The sequence below is a fragment of the Asterias amurensis genome, chromosome 14, assembly GCF_032118995.1.
Source record: "Asterias amurensis chromosome 14, ASM3211899v1".
Lineage (NCBI taxonomy): Eukaryota > Metazoa > Echinodermata > Asteroidea > Forcipulatida > Asteriidae > Asterias > Asterias amurensis.
The window spans coordinates 13,525,612-13,548,694 of record NC_092661.1 but is presented as its reverse complement, the minus strand read 5'-3'; the positions used below and the strand labels follow the sequence as shown (position 1 = coordinate 13,548,694).

At 36.2% G+C, this 23,083-nt stretch overlaps 1 long non-coding RNA gene and 1 other non-coding gene across 3 annotated transcripts; both read left to right on the top strand.

Moving 5' to 3' along the window:
- Positions 1–1,909: 1,909 nt before the first annotated feature.
- LOC139947596 (uncharacterized) lies at positions 1,910–6,208 on the top strand. 2 transcript variants are annotated; one of them, XR_011787371.1, is made up of 3 exons: positions 1,910–1,934; positions 4,715–5,086; positions 5,790–6,208. It is a non-coding gene; the product is annotated as an uncharacterized lncRNA (long non-coding RNA). The 2 variants fall into 2 exon arrangements; XR_011787372.1 differs by having other exon boundaries at positions 5,787–6,208.
- Positions 4,522–4,595, top strand: Trnaf-aaa (transfer RNA phenylalanine (anticodon AAA)). Its single transcript has one exon. It is a non-coding gene; the product is annotated as a tRNA-Phe (tRNA).
- Positions 6,209–23,083: the final 16,875 nt, after the last annotated feature.

Sequence of the window (23,083 nt, the reverse complement as noted above, 5' to 3'; positions counted from 1 at the left end):
AAAAAAAAAACATTCATAGATGCACATTATCTTCCATCAAAACGGATTTTTTGGGGGGTCATAATGTTCTCATCTCCGGGTCTGTTTACACGGGGCTACATGTATGATTTCGCGTTTCCCTTCACACACGGTAACGTAATCCGCCCGGGCGAAGTAGTAATCCGCCCGGGCGAAATAGTAATCCGCTCGGGCGAAATAGTAATCCGCCCGGGCGGATTACTATTTCGCCCGGGCGAAATAGTAATCCGCCTGGGCTAAATAATAATCCGCCCGGGCGAATAAGTAATCCGCCCGGGCGAAATAGTTATTTGCCCGAGCGAAATAGTAATCCGCCCGGGCGAAATAGTAATCCGTCCGGGCGAAATAGTAATCCACCCAGGCAAAACACTTTGTGAAAATGCAGTTTTCTAAAAGGGGCCATCTCATTTTCTTCTTTCAGATACCGACTGGAAAACCAAATTTTACCTAGGCAGTAGGTGGCCGAAAAGTGACCATTTACTCTTTCGCTTTCAAAGGACGGCCAGTGAACGTGAACCATAAAATGCGCACAATGCACGACGCCGAACTGTGTTTGTGTTTGTGTTGGGGAACCAATCACGTCAGTCAGTCGATATACTGGAAGAAGTATGGCCTACTTTTGTGATGACCGCGCAGGCGGTGCGGCATCTCAAAGGAAATACTCTGGAGAGGTTTTACGGCTACCATCCAAAATATACTTCAATTAAAGGAACACGTTGCCTTGGATCGGACGAGTTGGTCAAAACAAAAGCGTTTGTAACCGTTTTTTATAAAATGCATATGGTTGGAAAGATGTTTTAAAAGTAGAATACAATGATCTACACAAGTTTGCCTCGAAATTGCGTGGTTTTCCTTCTACTGTGCGAACTGACATGGTCGGCCATTTATGGGGGTCAACATAAATGGCCGACGTGTTAGTCGACGAGGTAAAAGGAAAATCATGCAATTTTGAGGCATGTTTGTGTGGATCATTATATTCTACTTTTACAACATCTTTCTACCCATATGCATTTTATAAAAAACGGTTACAAACGCTCTTCAAAGACCAACTCGACCGATCCAAGGCAACGTGTTCCTTTAAGGATTCTTTCCTTACAAAAAACACGGTCAGTCCATCCATGGTCAGTCATACAGTTTCCCGAGTCAAATGAAACACGTTTGGACTTGTTCAATAAACTGAAACATTCACGGGCGGTCCTTTGAACGAAAAAAGCAAATGGCCACTTTTCGGCCACCTGCCTAGGTAAGATATGATTTTCCGGTATCTGAAAGGAGAAAAGGAGATGGCCACTTTTCGGCCGCACGGGTAAAATCTGCTTTTCAGGTGGAGGAAAAGCAGAGAAATAGAAAATTGAATTTTCACAAAACGTTAAATCTGCTTTTCTAATATTCTGATATCAGAAAAGCGAATGGTCACTTTTCGTCCGCCAGAGTAAAATCTGCTTTTCAGGTGACAGAAAAGCAAAGAAATAGAAAATGGCATTTTCACAAAACGTTAAATCTGCTTTTCTACTATTCTGGTAGCAGACATGCAAATGGCCGCTTTTCGTCCGCTAGCATTAGGAGAAAAGGTAAAACCTGCTTTTCTGGTAACAGAAAAGTAGAAACGTTGAAAAAGCATTTTCACTAAACGTTCAATCTGCTTTTCTGGTAGCAGAAAAGTAGAAAAGGAGAAAAATTCATGTAAAACAACCATAAAATCTGCCTTTCTGCATTGCTGATACCGGAAAAGCAGATGTCCACTTTCCGTCCTCCATAATGGCAACCAATTCATTTACATAAAATCACCGTAAACAGTGTATCATCGGGCGAGTCGCGATATGCAAATTAGATTGACAATTCGAGTGTCGTCACACAACCCTAAAACACGCCCTTTTTTGTAAAATAAAATGGCGGCTGTGCAGCACAGTTCAAAGGTAAGAACATAAATTCCCTTTCACAGTTCGTTAATTTTGGCAATTAAACCTGGAAACATGATGTACTCTAGCTATAGTTGAGCCAAGGTTTCCAGGTAAATGTTGACTATCAAGGCCAAATATTTCGCGTGTTGTTGGCCCCACTCGACTCGAGTCGGTCGACAGTCGCGTGACAATGATGAGTGAGTAAAATGGCAAGCATGGCGCATACAAAATAAATGGTACCCGCCTGACGACGTTTTAGTTGATAAGCTTGATTAAAGCACAGTTTGTGTCGATTTTGGTCTGACGTGTTGTTGTAATCCATGGCTATATAGCCCATAGAGTGTATATTTTTTTGCTAAGAAAAATATAAGTTGATTTTTGGGGTTGACATGGTTGAACAAAGAATTGACTAGAGTGGGATTCGAACCAACGACCTCCGGATTAAAGTGCCGGCGCTCTACATACTGAGCTATCTAACCCTATATTGGCGGTGTCCCTATTTTGTCAATATCTTTGTTCGGGGGTGCCAGTCAGAAGCGGCAGCTAGGGGATCACCTTTAGGGGAAGCGACTTTTTGTTTCAGATATCAATATAAACCACAAGGGAAACTGACCGGGTAAATTTGTAAATGATTTTTGGGGTTGAACAAAGAATTGACTAGAGTGGGATTCGAACCAACGACCTGCTCTGTTGAGCTGGTAATGGGTCGACAGTGATGAGACCGATGTTAAAAGCGGAGCCATTAACAGCTCAACAATGTGGGCTAGACATACAGTGCCTGAGTACACCGCGGCCCCATCTGCCTTATAGATCCATAATTCACATCATCCTTTCTGCGAGTCGAATCAGTGCTTGTGTGCACATGCGCATCCAAAAGCAAGCAAGGTACCCATAGTCCATCTGCTAAAAACCTGCTAAAGCAATCTGCTTGAAAATCTGCCCAGCAATCTGTTTAGCAATCTGCTTAGCAATCTGCTAAGGCAAAATAATTTGCTTTAGCAAAAAATTCATTGCTTAGTAAAATCAGATTACCGGCCAAGACTCCACTCAATTGTTATGCTAAGTAAACAACAGCTAAATACTAGTCATAAGCAATGTATATGGCATGACATTTTGGCCAGTAACATGTGTAAAATAAGCATGCTATTTTCGTGCTTAAGCAAATTTTTTGCTTAAGCAGCTCTATGAAATTGGCCCCTGGGCCCAATTTCATAGAGCTGCTTAACGGTCGATTTTGTGCTTAACGGGCGAACCTAGCAAATTTTTCATTTTACAGCCTTGGTTAAGCACTTTTACTTGCTTATAGCGGCAAGCAAGCAAAAAGGGTCCTTAAAACCCCATTTCTGCTTAAGCACTCTGTTTAAGCATAGGGCCCAATTTCATAGAGCTGCGATAACGGTCGATTTTGTGCATATTGGGCGCATCTAGCACATTTTTCATTTCATAGCCTTGCTTATAGCAAGGTTTTTTGCCTAAACAGCCAATAAAGGATAATCTCAATATTTCAACTATTACCTTTTTATGGTCAAATAGACATCATAGATACTGGTTAATAACCATTACTCTCAAAGTTTGCATTTAGTAATAAATAACTCAGCTCAAATATGCACCTGGTCGCAAGGCTTTTTCAGCCGAGAGTCGAAATTGGCTTATCTATTCTAATGACCCCTTGACGCCGGTGATGATTTCCCCCTAATTTGGTTTGAACACAGGTCTCCAGCTTTGGCAAACTGAGGGCGCTATTTTCCACATGAAATAGCCGCCACTGACGAACAAAGATATTGACTAAATAGGGACACTGCCAATATAGGGCTAGATAGCTCAGTTGGTAGAGCGCCGGCACGTTAATCCGAAGGTCATTGGTTCGAATCCCACTCTAGTCATATCTGCTTACAGAGCAATCTGTTCAAAAACCTCCATAGAATTCTGCTTAGCAATCTGCTAAGTAATCTGCCTTAAATTCTGCTTCTTCTTTTTTGCTTAGACACCTGCATAGAAACCTGCTTAAAAATCTGTCTAAATATCTGCCTAAAAATTGCTAAAAAATCTGCTGAAAAAGTTGCTCAAAAAACCTGCGACTGATTTTTTTGCCCTCTAAAAAAAAGAAAAAAGAATATGATTAACTAGCCTGAAGAGTACTTTATGCCATAATCTGGGACTGTTTGTGTACAAAAAGTGTCTGATTCTGATCTGAAGTGGCTGTGGGCAAAAGTGTCTATTATCCATGAATTAATGCAGAGATAACTATACTGGTAGGCCTACAATGGACTAGCACTAGTAGACAACCTTGATTAATGCTACCCAATAGCCTGCTTTTATTTACTGTAGGTGTTTTTTAATTATGTGCCCCACCCAGCTGCTCATAGTATCAATTGAATGCTAAAATATATACTTCATGTTCATAAGGTTTATCGTGCATAGCAAAATATCAAGAGAGGGCGCTGTTGAACCAACGAAGAGATATACTGATGTGCATGACAACATACACCGCGAAAGCAAATGCCCCATATCTGTCTATACCCATAACGCATTGCGGTTCTGAATCGCAATTAAACCTTACAGTTTTTATGCCATATTATGAACCCATGATCTAGAACCTTGTTACCTCGGTAGTCTAGTTGGTAAGACACTGCTCTAAAATTGCAAGGGACGTGGGTTCGAATCCCACCCGAGTAACATGCCTGTCATTTTTTCACAGGACTCGGGGAAAGTACTGAGTATACAGTGCTAACACACATCGGTGTATGGGTAAAAAACACAAATCATCTCGTATATTGTTTCTCTTGTCATTCCAGATGGAATCACTGCGTGGTCAGGAGGCTAAAAAGATAATGCTTATATGTGATATCTTGTGGATACTCATCCCGGCCAGATCTGCATCTACTGAAGAATTAAACTGTCCTTGTAACATTTGTAGTTGGAGTAAATTGAGCAGGGTTGTGACTGCACATGGATGTAACTATTGCTATTATCCCAACTGACGGAAACAAAAAGGGTTAAGTGTCCTGCTGAAGGACACGATAAGCAAGACTGGAACCGGCACTCTGATCTCAGAATTTAACTCAACAACTGAGAATTCAAGATGAGTGGAATGGACACAGTTTTATATTGCCACTACATTTGAAGACAGCAAGTTAACAGTGAATGAATGTCAATTTTTTCAACAGGTGAGTTTCCTTAAAATACCTCACATACATCAATATATAAAACAATCCATGATTCACCTCCCACCAGAGCAATTTATTGCGGGTACCCAAATACATCCTACTCAGCTCACTGCAATAGACTGCAAGTCTCGCAAAAATCTTGCGCGTATCCGAACTTTTGGGACCATGGTCCCTATGGAGTTTTATTTTGGGGTGATTTTGTTTCGTCAATTACTTTAGTTAAGCGTTTTTTTGTGACCATGAAAATTATATTGTTGTTGGAAATGTAATACTAATTAACAAAACATAAGAAAGTACAATCAAATCAACAAAATAACAAAGACAAAACGAGAATAAAACTTGACCTCAGCTTCCGGTTACTTGTCAAATTTAAGAGTTTGTGCCTACCGCCTACGATCACTTAAATTTGATGCAAATGCTTGTTTTGGTCTTGCACAATAAAAACAATTTTGTTTGGGCTATGATGCATTTTCATCAGGCCCGTTTCAAGAGACGTTTTGTGGCTGCTGGTGGGGTAATTTGGGGGAACAGGTGGGCATTGAGTTACTTTAACATATCGACTTAACACCTGGGGTTGCATTTTGCATTGCAAACTGTCTTGTCTTGTGTCTTGAGAAACAAATTTGCTGTTAAATCGAGCATGCTTTCGTTTTTTTGTTCTACGAATCATATAATCAGTAATCGTTTTGATTAATTCTAGCAGTGAGCCTGATGAGCTGTTTGAAGGGAAGCACTTCATTACTCATCGATGTCATACAGTAGTAGCCTGGTGATTCTGGACAGCTTTGGACAATTATCGAGCAGTTCCTGTTAACAAAGAGCAGAAAACCAGGACACTGATAAATGATCACATCAAAATTTCGGCCCTGTGTGATGTCATCAAAGGCTGCTTGCATTGCCTTAATCTTCAGCCTGAGTGATAATAGGTGAGTCTGGATTTGTTGTTCCAACATTTATAATCAGTGAAGGTGTAACAAGAAACAATGGTATAAAATGGATCTGTTTTGAACTGAAGCTAAGCCATCTGGTGGTATCGAAAGGACTTTCAAACGAAAGATAACCACAAAATGTACTACAAGGTCAAATCACCCTTAACAAATATAAGAGTTTATAGTATTTGGATGGAATAAGGTGCAACTGTCTAATCACAAAGATTTTGACTGCGTTCTTGGAAATGTCGCCAAAAGGTGACACCTTAAAACAAACAGTCACTGATAATCTTTCAAAGAAGTTATCTAGGTTTCTAAGCATTACATTCAAGACCATCAGATAAGGATTTCCAAATTATTATGACTTACTTCGTCAGTGTATAATCAGTATGTGATGAGAAGAGTCTACATTAAAGGCACTGTACACCCTAGGTGATGTTGTCAAGTGTTGTCACTTGGTGCATTCCATTAAATGCATTATTATCATGAATCTGTGGAATTTTTGACCCCCCAATTTGTCATCGAAGATACAAGAGAATAATGAAAGAAAACACCCTTGTTGCTCAAATTTGTGTGTTTTCAGATGCCAAAATTTGTGTGTTTTCAAATTCATATTATTTGAGTGAGAACTTACCCCTTTCTCAAAAACTACATTAATTCAGAGGGAGCCATTGCTCACAATATTACTGTTAAACCATGGTAACATATTGTGAGGGTTTGTTTGCTATTTGCCCCCTTGGGTGTACAAGACACCGTGGATCCCTTCACAGCATGCAACAATTGTATAAAAACTATCAACAACTATCTGATGATTGTTACCAAGTGAATAATTAATCAAAGTGTCCAGTCCCAAGAATATGAAATAATTCTATGGATGGAAGGATCAAAATTGATTTTATTTTATGTCAAATAACCTGATTACATTGCAGCCAGCTTTCTACCTTGAGTCTGGTATTGGGTGAGTTTCTTAGAGAGTAGTTTACAGTACTCAAACAATACTGTAATATAATTAGAAAAACAGTCATTTCATTTCATTCAAAGGAGTTTGTTGTTACAAGTCTAGAAACACCTTGGTATTAATGGTACCCTTTATAATGGTTGGAAGGAAGATGAATGTTCAATAGACTGATTGGAGTCATGGTCTAAGTACATGTATGCTTAAAAGTTCAATCAAAGGAGTTACATACATGTAGTTGTATCAAGTCTAATAGAAACATCTTGAATGTTATGCATGCCTTTTATGGTTAGTAAGCAAATTGTTGTTTTAATTACTGGTTAGAGTCATGGTCTAGGTCGGAAGCATCAATCATAACATTACTTCGAAAATGTGGCATGAACCTGAAGCACACATAAAACTGTTTAAAATCAGCGGTCGTCCAGTCCCCAATTATTGTAAGTAATAGCGGTGGGCGAGACAAATCCCAAAGAGAGGTTAGTTTTAGGTTTGTAAAATGGTTTGAAAAGTCTTGATATTAAATTTGCTTGATTTTAAATGTGGCCTCATCAAATCACAATCGCTATCTTTCATTTTTGTAAACATAAAAACATGCATGCACATAATTAGTCTGGCTTTTTCCTCCATGTTCCGTAAAACAACATGTACATGTATAAGTGAGTGGGGAAACGCGCATGCACATACATGTACGTAGTCTGGCTCTGTCCTCCATGTTCCATACAACAATGCATCAGCGAGTAGGGAAACACACAACTCAAATTACCAAGGTTTGAAAAATGCAATTGGAGTTTAATGTCAACCCTGTTCCAGTTAAATTTTGTGCCAAATTATAACTACATACTCATAAAAACATTGCTTTCGTCGCACAGTTTTGTCCGAATAATGGTCGTCGTCGTTGACCGATCGATCAATCCAACATTTCATTGCAAAAGAAGTTCTAACCTCCATGTTCAACCGATCCTATAATCAGGAGTATTTGAAAATATTTTTTATTGATGAAAAACATTATTAAATGGCAGAAATTAGGGAATATGATTGTCACAAATGTATGTGAACTCCACCTGTTTGTGGGCCTTTTTTTTTAGTCCTCAAAAGTGTTGCAATGTCACAAATAGGCTAGTGAAAAAACTTTCATGCTTCCCAAAAATTAAGGTTGACTCGTCCAGTGGGTGAGTGAATCAAAAACTTAAGGGGAACCCCCGACTAGTTTGGTGGGAATTACTCAGTTGAGTGAGAATTAGTATTGATCAAAGTTGAGGCAAGTTGGTTAATGATTGCGATTTCGACCCCCCCCCCACCCAAACAAAGTGAAAATTATGTAATTTAAGGAATGCCTTTTAAATCAACAACTGCCTATCCAGTCTGTGTGACAATGTTACCACCCCTTGTCATATTAAATGACCTAGTTGAAAATGTGATATTGGTTTTGTTCAATTGGAATTGAGGATGGATTTGACATTTTTGCTCAGAATGTACTAAAATTGTCCATGAAAAGTGTTATTTTCGGTATCTTCAAACCATTTACATTTAGAAAGATTTAATTTTGTATCTGTACGAGATACTAAGAGTCGAGTACACATGTACATGATTGGCTGTAATCAGGTACTTGGATTTCAATCGGACAGTTTTCTATTTTTCTATTAAGTTCAGGGCAGAGCAATCCTCAAAAGAGAAAATTTTGAAAGGAAAGTGGCATTTAAACAACCTGACAGTCACTGTTGCAATGTAGCTTACTAGTTGCAGCAATCATCATTTAGCTACATTGTAGGTATACATAACAACAATCATATGAGGCAGCTGTGGGTGAGGATAATACAACAGATTTAAGTTCATGAAATATGTTTTTTCAATGCTCTGGAATTAGAAATGTGTGTGTCCATGAACTATCTATGAAACTTTTCAATGCCATGATCATGATGAATAGCGCTAAAATGCAAGTGTCTCTATAAATGCAATTAAACTCAAGTCTCTCTGGAAATTTTTTTTTAAATTTCTCTTTTGAAGGGAGTCATGTCCTAGGGTTATGTTAAAGCATTTTATATAATACAAGTCTTAGCACTCTTATGTGACCGCACATGTTTTCATTTTGGTTGTAGGTGTTCTGTTAATTGGAACTTTAGTATGGGAATTGTTCAAAGAAAATACAACAACATTATAATAGATGTTAAACAACATCAGTTTTACTCGATTTCAAGAAGTTCTGGTTATGAACTCATATTGGTTATAGAAAATCTCTGACCACTTCCAAGTACAGAGGTCATTGAAATACATAAGATCACACAAAGCTGTCCATTTCTCTGTTTCTCTACCTGTTTGTTTTCTCTTTTTCTGTTAGGAACTTAAGTCCCCCCCCCTTAATGAAATTGAACAAACATAAACAATGACATTAATTTCATGTTATAAGTTGAATATAGTATTGAAAAAAAACAAAAACATTTTGAGCGAAAGTAATATTCAGCGCTCGATCATTACTGTTTGCACAATCAGAATCAGCTGACAATAATATACCTCCATGTGATGCAAAACATTCAAATAAACCTACATGTAGTCTGAAATGATAACAGTTTTTTCATAAGACAACTGTGAGTGAATGATTTGAAGATCATAAATTATCTATGAAACCTTTCATTCAAGAAATGTACTTGCTAAACTCAATGTCTCAAAAACTATTTTCTTCACCTTCCTTTTAAAATTGAGTCATGTCCTAAGGTACATGTATTGCTACAAACAGCATTGTTGTTAAGTAAGTCACTGCACTCTTTGTTTGTGACCACACACGTTTCCATGGCATTGGCAATGCTTGTCTATTTAACTTTCTTCTCTCCTGATCTTTGAGAATTTTGACATTAATTCTACTCAATAACCTGTGATATGAATTCGTCTTTCCAATTTCTTAGAATGTTGAGGAACTCTAGATATACTTTTTCCTCAATATTACCTTTTCTTCACTTCCTTCTACATGTAGATCTTTCAAATTGTTGAGGCAGTTATTTGCTTTAACTTCACCAACGCCTGTGTTTCTATAATGCTCTACCCAATATTCTGAAACATCCACCTAAGACAAATTGTCTTGTTAATCGAGTGCATGTATTTCCACAGCACCAAATTGTTTCTTAACGGTAACTTTCACGTACACCCGCTTCAGATGTAATAATTCAATTTCAGTAATACAGGCCCTGATAATAATTTGTTTTTAATCAGCAAACTCTGCAATAGGACAAAAGGCAGTCTCCTTTTTTAAGAATTATTGTTCGAAATAGCTGGAAATAACCACCTTTTCAAGATAATATTATCTTGGAACCTTATTTAGGGAAAAATATAACAGAAAACACAAAGTAAGAGTGAATTAATTTTCAATTGTTGCTGGGGAGGGGGACGGTAATATCTTTTATGCCTCAACAAGGTTACATGCTCAGCATTTATCAAGGGTCTATGGAATTCCGAATGAAAAAGTTTGGGACAAAATAATATTCAGAGTGATGACTTTGATTATTCATTTACCTTGGTCAAGGATTTATCACATTTAGCACAAATTTGACCCCAAATTATTTGTTGTTTAGACAAACTGAACCAATCCTCGGAGTTACTTCTTTAGGCTTTCCTACATGTCCAGGTGTAGTTGACATTAAATTTATTCTAATATGTGTCTATAGTCAAATCATTATTCAGTCTAACTTTGGTCCTCTATTAGGTATTTAGAGGTAAGCTAAGGACATGGTAGTTTGGGTGCTTGTTAAAATACAATAAACAAAGTTTTCTTATCCAAAATCTTAAAGTTCATATTTCAAGTGATCAGTACTGGCTGCATGAATGTTTTTCAGTTGAATCTCATTTACCTTTCTTGTGAAGGAAAGTGAGACAGGCAATGTCCTACCTCCATGATACATGTATGTCCTGAAGGTTAACAAGTATACAAAAATCAGTTTTAAGAAAAAATACAAGTATGAACACTCCTTCCAAAAAAATTGTTTTTAACTTTTTACAATTTTTTTTTTAAAGTTTAGGATTTTAATTAATAACCTGAACATCATTCTACCATGTCTTTAGTTGTCAATTCTTAGTATGTACCTCATGTAGTTTAAATACAATACCAAACGTTGAGGAGCCTCAATGCTATTGCTTTGACAGAAAATGGACTATTCCAAACAAACTGATATCACCATGAATTCTAGCTAAGCAGTAATGTTGCTGAATATTTGCTTCAACCCCAAGAAGTGATATTTGAAACTAAGCAACATAAACATTGATTATTGTTATTGTACAACATTTCCAGAATGGGCTTTTGAGGGATACCCTCAGATACCAATTCCATTTAGTAATTAGATCAAAACAATAAACTAAAACTTTCACTTGGGACCTAGCTTGTTTTACTGCCAGTCAGTGCTAAAACTAATTCAGTAACTTTAAATAAATAGTTGTTGAATGTCAACACACAAACAAATGGAATACCTTAATTGGCCAAAAGAAACAACAGTCTTGTTAATTCTAAAAAATAAGAAATAAAACGGTTTTCAATATATGAAACAACTTCAGGTAATTAACATTTTTGTAAAAATATCTTTTGTTTGTGATTCCAAACAATTGATTGTTCACTACCTTGTGTTTATTATAACACCCACTTTGAATTGTTTGTGTGATGGCATTCTTCTAAGTCTCTCAATGGAAACTTTAACCTTTGGTAAGGCTGTGAAAACAATTGAAGAAACAGTTGTAACATTAAACATTAAAGTTTCTCATTTCAAGTCTTCCAAAACCTTCCTATACCGTTTTGACAGTTTAAATGTTCGCTTTCATAGATGAAATAAACGATGAACTATAATATGCCGGTCTTCGATAACAAGATAAGTGTACACATTTAAAGACTGACACAAGTGTCAAGACCTGGACTCGAACCCATACTGCTGATCAGAAACGTAAGAGCTAGCGTCCAATGTGCTGGACTGCTGCGTTTCATCTACATACATATAGTACACACATGTATACAATTAGCTAGTTGTCGAACTGAAGACAACTATCACAGTTGAATGGTTTAAGTGATTGGACAACTTGCTGAAAAATATTAGAACAAGTCGGACAGTTTTTGAAGATCAAGGTCATATCTTGTTGATTACAGTTCAGAGAATTATTCTGAAAGTTGTTGTTAGCAATGACTTCAATGTTTAGGATATAAATCTGGTTGAATACAGTGAAACAATTTGTTCTGAAAGTTGTGGTTAGCAGTAACTTCAATGTTTAGGATAAACAGATCTTGTCATGCAAAAAATAATAGTTTACCCATGGTTTAAGTTTCCTGTTTGAGATTTTTCTTTTGTGGCTTGTCCAGTACAGTGTAAACAAACTGATAAGGAATATTATGGCGGGAATTTAACATGATTTCAACTTTAACTAAATTAAAACTACGTGTAGTATGGTTTGATTATGGATTTTGATTCACTATGAATTTCAAAGAGCCAATTTAACTTGTTTCAATTTTTATCAAAAGTCAAATTTCATAAATCAAAAGCATCATATATTTCAACGTAAATTACCAGGAAATAATTATGTAGTTCGAAATGAACATAAATTATAAAATGAGAAAGTTGGTTGCTACAATCAGTGAATAATTAATATCACTGAGCATGTGATACATCTACATAATGTACACCTTATGAGTTATAATAGTTGAAAACAATTTATTTTCGGTGATAGTTATCATACAACTATGGTTTACATCAAGAATAGATATAAGAAATAGTCAGTACTGATCTCAGATACTTGTGTCAAAGGTCTTCAGGGTAATGAGTGTAACCTCTAACTGAAAACTACTAAAGGAGATATGAGGATAAGACTCTTTACGGCAAAGAGCTAATAATATCCTCAATGAAATACATGTGTAGTCAGTAACTGGGCTCAGAGAATATGACGACGCCTGGCTGCAAGTAGTCTACAAACAAAAATGTAATGAGGAAAAATCTTTAACTGGACTTAGATTTTTGTGGTGAAGGTCATAAAAATAATTAGTTCATTCTTAGATTCAAGTACATGTAGACTACATGAAAAAGCAGAGTAATTTACAAGATATGGTAATAATAATAGTACATTTTTATATAGTGCTTTATCACAGCCCGAAGGGCATATCAAAGCACTTGACACTATACCCCTGGTCACTAGGCTATACATGTATATTTCATTCCTTAAACCATCTCATTAGCTCCCTGAGGAGTACAGTGTATACAGCTGGTGCTGTGAGTTACCGCGCTCAAAGCTTAGCATTCACATAAACCATCTCTGCCCTCTCACAGGTACCCATTTTACCTCTGGGTGGAGAGAAGCTTACGGATGATCAGTATTATTGGACTTAGATTCTTGTGGTGATGGCCATTGGAATATTTAGTCTGACTCCTTACTGCTCTACGATGTCTGTCTGTGTGTCTAAAACCCATGAAGGTTTTGCACAGTTACTTTTACTAATAGATCTTGATTAGTTTTCTCCATCCAGAGTGGTATCTCGTCGCATGATTCACACTGCATATTGTTTGATAACTATCACCTTAAATTCCATAGATTAATTGTTTTCTTAATCAGAAATGTTTCTGTTTTTCCAAACACACTTGATCTTAAAAATTAAAAGGAGATGTTCAAATGAAGGAGCAACGGACACATTCCTCTTGGTTTGCAACCAGTTTTTCAGGGAAGGGAAAATGAAAATAAATGATAAATGAAATGTAGAATTTTTGTGAATAATGAGATAACTAATAACGTTATCTCAGTGAACTGTTTTCACTGTACTGCACATGCCACAAAAGACAAACCACTAAGTTAAGAAGTTTTTACTACCAACTCTTTCAGTGCCCTCAAAATGTATCTTGCTAATTAACAGTGCCTTGGTACATCCCAAAGTCAATAGTATTTCTTGATTGATGCTGCCCTTAAGTGATTAACATGTTTATCATGAGCTGTACATGATAGACTGAAGACACTTTTCGAACAAGGCTACAAAAATTAGATTGAACAATCATGTACGATAATGGTGCTTTCGAAATACATGTACATAAAGCATAATATCATACATGTATACAACCTTGGCACTGAAAGAGTTAAATACTTTTTAGAAATGTAATAATAACCATTTTTTGCAAATGAAGGTCGAGATAGTTTTGCCACAAAGTGGTGTCTGAAAATCAGGATAAAATAGTGTTCAACTACAGTCCTCAGGTCAAATTTATTTACAACTCTTGTTCTACTTGAACAAAATCTTTAAGATTCCCTTACAACAAAATTGTTTTACATATCAGTTTTATTTTTTGTCTTATACATGTTATATTTTGTCTAAGAGACAGACAGTTGAACAGATTTTTAGATCAAATGAACAATCTCAAGCACAAATTATGGTTCTTTGTAAGAATGTAGACAATTATTTAACACGCAGATTATTAATGATTTTTTAGTGCTATCCCGGTCACATGTAACTTTAGGGACTTTGTAAGGGTAGCGGGTAGCAGGAGCTACTTCAGGATTGACGCTCCTGCCCACGCAATGTTACAGGTCCACTTTCCCTCGGTGGTTCCACCTGGTTGGGCCCTACCCAGGGTTACGGGTATCTTGACAAGCTCATCACTAAGCGTTAAAGACTATAATGATGGATTGGTTACAGAGCTACGTAACTACTAATCTCATGGCAGATTAACAACTGTGATTACACATTAAATTGCTATCGGATGCAACTACTCAGACGGGCCACGGATCACGTTCAAAAATGAGAAATCTGACACAACCTCTGAAACTGTTCCAACCCAGGAAAGACTTGCCAATGATGCTGAAGTATTTACAATGACCGCATCAGTTTGGTGCACAGAAAGATATAACCCATGGAGGGTTTATGTATCCCTTGCTAACAACTGTTGGCATCAGCGACAGGATACCTAATAGCTACCTAACATTGCACTTGATGCTGGATGAAAGGAATAATATTCACTTCTACTGAGGGAAGTTTAATCAATTACCAAAGGAGAACCTTCAGGCTGCAAACTGTTGATGGCAAGGAATTGAAACACATTTGCTAACCTCATCGCAAACTGCTAAAAAACAAGGAGATTGTTAATATTTCAAATGAATTGGTTCCCAGCAAAGTATATCAACAGAAATGGTTACAATATAACAACAACCCTTCAGAAAGTAAGACTTTGAATGCTGTGATTCAATGGTTATGAAACATCAAGAGAATTTTTGGCCATTTACCGAAGGAGACTCTCCAGATTGCAATGTGTTGATATCAAAGAATTTAACGGTTTTCGCAAACATGATCAAAAGCTGTTATAACAAGCAGAGGAGATCCTCAATTCTGTGAATGGATGGATTCGCAACAAACTTTATTAACTGAGCTTAACAGAGCTTCTATCTCAATAACCGCAACCCGTCAGAGTGTGAGACTGCAATTGGAATGGATGGTTCCTATGAGTGGAATCCCATTTAGCACTTTGAGCAGAACTATTGAATGAAGAATGGCTCAGCTTCACACCAAAGACTGCATTGTGTTCCATCCATCCATCCAGAAATATTGTAATCATAATGAATGCATGTGACTGGGTAGCAATTAAAATTATTGTTAAATTTTGAAAACTCTTTCATGCACCGACCGTTTGCGAGGGACAGGTTTTAATCTCTTCAGAAATTAGTAGATCTCACGGCCACACAGTTTTTAGAATAAAGAGAGGATCGGAGGGTTGCTGTTTGCAATTGCAAATAATGGACAAACAATTGATAAGTCCATATGATCAAATTATCACTAAAATAAATGGTGCATGAAAGTGTTAAGAAATTGCTTTCTGTTAAAGGGAATCTACTTTTAGTGCATAAAAACAAAATCCAACTCCAGATTCCACCAATTTAAGCCTTGATTTAAACTTTCTTAAATTCTGTTGTAACCATGGTGGGAAATATTTGCTTGAAGTTTTAAAAATGACAGTTTTCTGCACAACCCACAGGAAACATGAGTTTTTTCAATGAAACTCATTTATCTTTGTGCATCTTTGTGCACATCACATCTATGGGAGTACATTCCCTTTAAAAGAAATGTTTAAGAATTATATGCCCTAACGTTGGATTTACAGGTAGACTGAATAAGAATATTGATAGACAAAGTGTTAATTTTCTTGAAATTGAAGTAATTCGTTTGGATTGGTTTGGTTTGTCCCCAAATTACTCGGTTCTGAAGAAATCAAATTTGAAATGCAATTTTAAATGAATGAATTGAATCATTATGTTGATTGTCATATCCATGATAGAACTATGGTGATAGGTCTTATAACAATGCACTTGGGGAAATTTGTAACTGTTTTATATTGAAAAGAAAACATTGCAATAATTCACAGGTTTTTCTTTAAATACTTTAATAATTTCCTTTGATGGAACACTCTTTGCCTTTCAGTTTCAAAGACCAAATTTTATCTCAGTATCCTTAAAATAACACAGTTTTGATTGCCAGTCTCTTTTGAAATATCTTGAATTTCCTCTCTCTGTCACGCTGAAACATGATCCTTTTCATGATCACTGAATGTTGATCTAAAAATGTGATCTATTCTATCACTTTGAATTACAGAAATCAACATCATTTATTGAACACTCCTTGCCTTTCAGATCCATACACCAATAACCAACTTAAGTATCCTTAAAACTTGGATTGCCATTCCATTTTGAAATGTCTAGAATTTCTTCTCTCTCCACTGAAACAATTTCCTTTTTCTTGAATGTTGATCTTAATGTGTATTAAGCTTGGGCGATATTGATTTATTTTATTCACGATATATCACATGCCACTTGAGTCATCTTATGAAAAGTCTTACATGTATGTGATAAGTCATGCCAGTAAACATCTATAGGCACTTATTTTGTCCTCACAATATGAAACAATATTAGTTTTGTTTTGGGAATATTTTTATCACTTTCAATCACAGAATTCAACTCACCTACATTGGAAATGAATATAATTTTCTTTGATGGAACACTTCTTGCCTTTCAGCTCCATCATAGACCAAATCTAATATTTCAACTTTAGTATCCTTTAGAATTACAAAGCTTGGATTGCCAGTTCCTCTTTCTCCTTTTATTATCTTGAATTTCTCCTCGCTCCCACTGAAACAGTTCTGTCTTCTTTTCTAGTGACTGATTGTTGATCTTATGTGTACATGTATGCCACTTTTTTTCATAGAGACACTTTTTTCACAATATAAAAACTGTTCAGTTTGTGTTTAAAAACTTAAAATCACATCTGCCTACAATGGAATTTAATACAGATAAATTTAGCTTGTTGTTTTGATGATGCCATCTGTCCTCATTTCCTGCCCACTTTCCCAAACTCCATCAGTTCAAGTTTTTTTAGATGATAAAAACACACACAAAGAATTGCCTCAACTTTGTCAAATAATCTAGTCAGCTTTATTATTATGATATTAGAATTCATCGAATCCTGTGTTTGTTATTGATATGTTGCAATGGTTCAAATTAGCCAAGGATTGTTAAACTCAAAACATGTTATAATGGAAGACTGCAATTAGATGGTTTCAAGTTTTTAATTTCGGGGCTCCATATCTTATCCCCTAACTTCTGTCATTTATAAAACTTTGTTCTTTAAAAAACCTTTTTCATGGATTTTGATTTGAGGATCGGTTTTATAGAACTTCTTTGGCGATGAAATATTTGTGTTATTCCACAACATCTACTTCATCAACAGCTGTGTATAGTACTGCTGGCGTGTGCCCGTATCGTACGGCAATTTTTTACATGCCGACTCGTGAACATTTACTGAGTTGGAGTCTAGCCAAGCTTCTTATGAATATGGTAATTACATACTGGCCAATCACAGCGTGCGGAATATTGGTTAGGTTTGGACTTTGGACCCGCTCTATTGTATTGCACATAACACTATGTGTTGTGTGCATTGATGACTGGCGGACGATATCGATCGATGTTGGGCCGGTTAATACTTACTACACAGAGTACCATTTAGTTATGTGCGTGCAATACGTTTTTATGAACGATTGCGATCACGATCGCAGCCACATATAAAATATTAAGAACCATTGTACAAACCTAAAAATAAACTGTCATTGCTCGCGGCGAGTGTTCCTGGAGCAATATTAAACTCATTTTTGAGTCTCTTTTGGTGTTCCAGGGGTGAATTAGCCCCTGCACCCTGATAGTATCAATGAATTTAATGGCATTCGCTAACATGATCAAAGGTGCTACAAGACCCAAACTTTCCCAAGGTCCATCTGATGGAGTTTTTAGAAATTCAAACCACTTGGTCTTACATTGTATACTTTGGTCAAATAATCTGGTCAGTCTGAATGAATATTGATGGTTTTAGAATTTAAACCTAGAGGCACTAGTTATTATGGTATTGATATAATTATTGCATTGGTGCAAATTAACCAGGGCAGGGTACAGGAATGTGATACTCAAACAAACTAAAACATGTACAATGTACGTATAAAGGAAGACTGCAATTAGAAGATTTAATAGAATATACCTACAAAACTGTTTTCAAATTCCATGATCAAATGTGTTAAAAAAAGTCGACTTCCCAAGCTCTATCTTATGGAGTATTTAGAAGTTCCAAACACTGAGGATTTGCCTCAATTTAATTAATTACATGTACTCTGGTCAATGTATGCTTGATATGATTTTAGAACTTAAGCCTATATAGAAATTAGTTATTAAGTTATTTATCGCAACGGTTTAAATTGGCCATGGCAGGGTACAGGATTGTGACATTCAAACAAACTAAAGCATGTATAATTACATCACCTGAATGAAACATTTGCCTGATTGCTGGTAAAAGAGTCAATGAAATGCAAAGAAGTTGAAACGCTTATTTCACCAGTGACTATTTCCAACAACTAAAACTTTAGCAACCAATCTTGCAGAACTATGAGAAGAGATAGTGGATAACTAGTGGATAGTGGATATTGTTGAGAAACATATAATTGTGCTACTTTCATACTAGAAGTTAAGGGCATTCGATTGAAGTTTCTGAACTTCTGAAGCGAATTGTTACAACAAAAATAGCCTTCATGACCTCATCCTGTACCCTGCCTTTCATTTATTGAATCAACATGAAAGTCTAACTCTTTTAGTTTATATTGTTTGCAGTGAGCTATTGGTATAGATGAGATGGATCAGCTGTGGATGGATCAAACCTTGATCATCGATGTCTCATCTCACTCGTCTGGATCTTCAGTGAAGTCTGCAAAACGACCTCCTCTATTCTACACGAAACAACAAGACATTGTGAGAGTTTTTCATACGAAAGAGCAAATCCATGGCAATTGGGGGACACTCAGATTCATTACACATCTCAGTTTAAAAAAAAGTGATTTCAGTTAACACTGTTCAATGAATTGTACCTCATTTTGATTCTCAATATTTGACTCTCCAGCTTATCAGCTGTCAAGCCCTGAGAATATCCAACAGTATTCATTTTGGTTTTACCCATATACCTGATGTGTGTTAGCACTGTATACTCAGTACTTTCCCAAGTTCTGTGAACAAAATCACATGCATGTTACTCTGGTGGGATTCGTACCTACCCACAGCGGCCATTGAGATTGCCTTGTATCTAACAGTGTTATACATTGTTGATTATGTGACACCAACAAGTTTTGACACTTACAGAGTTCTGGTTGTCTGATCCCCATTTTGCCATGGATTTGCTGTTAGTTGGTTCTGATTCATCCTCAAAGAGGGTAATGATTAAATGTCAATTCCATAATGCCAGGCACATGGTAGGAAAGGCCTTAGATTTTAAGGTTATGTTGATGCTAAAACCCAGCTACATTTTTAGTAAGAATTCACAAGTATTTATATCCACTTACTGAAAATCAAGGAAGTATTACGGCAATTGATCTGTCTGAGATGTTGACTACAACCTACATGTAGTTGTAACTAACAAAAACTACAACAGTCTCCAATGACTTATGTAATATCTTGTTGTAATTTCTGTTCTGGCCAAACAGAATTTATAATACAAAGCGAAATAAAATCTTTAACAATTACAGTCATATTCTCTTGAATATGAACAAGGAACTTGATAGCAAACTTGTGAAACTTGTTTGGGGTAAAGGCTTATAACACTCTCACCATGTGCCTGGTTGTAAAGCCAAAGTGCAGCACCAACTGTTTGTTTCCAAAATGTATATTATTCTAAGTCCCTCAGTAAAACCAGCATATGCCAGCTTTGAAGAATAAATAAGCATTCATGACCTACTTAACAGAGACACACATGAGTGTGAACATTTACAGATCTCGAAACCAAGGGCAGATACAATCTTGCAACCTTTGCAACACATTCATAAAGAATGATCAAAACTTGACATTCAACATGTTAAGTGCATTGTTCCAACCAAAGGAGCAATTAAGCTAACTTGTCCTCTTGCTCTAGCAATACTCTCTGCTGAATATTAAAGCCTCTTTATACACTCCAATGTAACAGTGCTGCACTTTGGCTTTACCTAAACTATAGGAAAGACCTGAAATTGAATTTGAACCCAGTTTGTATGGTTTAGATATATAGTTGCTTAAAATTTTGAACTTAACTTTAGAAATGTTAATTTTTATCATGAAAATGTACACTGGCACATCATATTTAAACTAGAATATTACCATAATGAGCCTTAACATGGATACACTGTGTAGATATAGTGTGGTGAACTTATCCGGTAGACAACATTGATGAACTTGAATACCAAGCGTAGCACAGCAGTTGTGAGCAACTCTCAAGTAAAAGAATGTTGCGTGAGTCCAAAACACTTATGGACAAAATGACCAACAGTTTTACAAGAAACAACAGAGCACTATAGCTGTGCAAAATACATGTACATGCCCACAGATCATGATGTGATAATGTGAGAGCAACATTTGAATCAAGCGTCAACACCATGAGCATTGTCTTGTATCGACATGTGCCTAACTTGATTATATACTGTACTCAAGCTTGACTGTACTGTATAATTCATCTCATTGATTACAATATAATGAGTGATGAAAAGCATTCTTCAAAAGATGCATCTAATTGAAATGTTAAGATATTTCAGAATTAACAAGCTCAGATCGCAGCATTTGCAATCTTCACTGTCAACCTCCACTGACTGTCACTGTAAACCTCCACTGACTGTGACTGCGTCAAAACCTACCAAATAATACTAATGTGCTGTCCCTACGAAAATGGTTCAGCTGATTAAAACACCTTGTTTTCTGAAAAACATAAGTTTTATTATATGAACTGAAGGTACACACACTGTCCAAAGATGAAAACCGATGAAAACTTGAAGACAAAAATTGTGAAAGCATGCATATAAAAAACAATTCTCAAATCAGTTTACTTAAAAGACTTTAATACACATATCATTTGAATTTTATTTGAAAGAAAGAAAAACTTTAAAGAAACAGTGTGTGTACCAAAGTTTAATATGATGTGCCAGTGTACAAAGTTTTTATAATGTAATAAAAATGTGTCTGCTGTGTTTATTTTGTTGTCTGTTATGTGTTGGGAAGCATCTGCTTTCTATTTCAATCTTGTTGCAGCACTGACCTTTATCACGCAAACGCCATCTTGTATTTACTATTGTTTTTTTTTAGTACACTTGGTTGATCTGTCATGAAAGAACCATTAACATTATGCGATAGCATGGAAATGTTGCTTGTGCTGTTACAGCGATATTGCTATCAAAACTTACATCTGTGGCAAATCAAAATTACTGGCCGTTTCTAATCACAATTGTGGTAGACAGAGCAGCATTGCCAATGGCATGTAGAGACTGCACTTGCTGTTGATAAAGTCAACCTTTCTGAGGCCAAGTTGTTTTCAAATACACGGCACAATTAAACTGTGTAATCTGAAACAGTGCCAAATCAGATCACCTTAGCATTGAACAGAAAGTTCAATATCATGTCAACAAAATTAATAAGGTTATTTTCTTAAGGGCAAAGCAACCTCAATAAAGATAAGTAAGTTTTTAATCAGAAGGCATTTCTGAAGCATCAAATCAATGCACACGTATATTGAATCAATGCCAAATCAAATCACTCGAGCAATGACCTGACAGTTTAATTTCAATCAGTCAGTTGTTTCAGTTGCTAGGCATCACCAGTGTCCAAAATGTTGAGTCAAGCGGTTCCATCAGAACCACATATACTCAAAAGAGAGTTTTTACCTCTCGGTGAAATCGCAAGTATCAGTGCTTTTCACCCATCTGTTTGTACACAGATGATGAAACTGCCAAATCGCCTCAGCTGAACAAAGAATAAATGCCAAGTTTTAGCATCATTTATAAATACAGTTGTAAAAACTTTTTTTTAATACAAAAAACAAGTTGCTTTGCCCAACAAGATGGCGTGATAAAGGTCTAAAACACTTCTGTTATATATGTGAACGGTGAGTGCAAGGGAAGGTACAATGTTAGAAATTATGACCAAAAAGGTCACAAAATTCACTAACCTGAATTAAAGGAAACATTTTTCTGCTAAAACTACAAAGAGTTGTTGGACGACATCTTTTTGTAACACATGAAAAACCAGCATGTGTCTTTTCTCACAAACAAAAATATACTTGATTTTTCATCTCTAAAAGTTGTCTAACAGTTTTAACCAAATTTGTTCTGCTTTTTGAGCATTTTGGCGCAAGAAAAAACTTGTGCTTTTCATCTTTAAAAGAGTTGCTCAGTTTTTACTAAACTTCAAACTGTTTGAGCATTTAAAACGCAAGAAAAACTTGTGTTTTTCCTCTCTAAAAGTTGTCCAACAGTTTCAACCAACATTTTTATGCTTTTTGAGCATTTTGGCGCAAAAGAACTTGTGTTTTCATCTCTAAAAGAGTTGCATAGTTTCTACCAACTTCAAACAGTTTGATCATTTAAAAACGCAAGAAAAACTTGTGTTTTTCATCTCAATTGCTTCAACCAAATTTGTTATGCTTTTTAAGCATTTTGGCGCAAGAAAAACTTGTGTTTTTCATCACTGAAAGAGTCGCACAACTTTGTCGAAAGTTTTCTCTATTTGAGCATTATAACGTAAGAAAAACTTATGTTTTTTATCTCTAAAAGAGATTTGTTAAAAAGGTCACAAAGAAACTGTTACAAT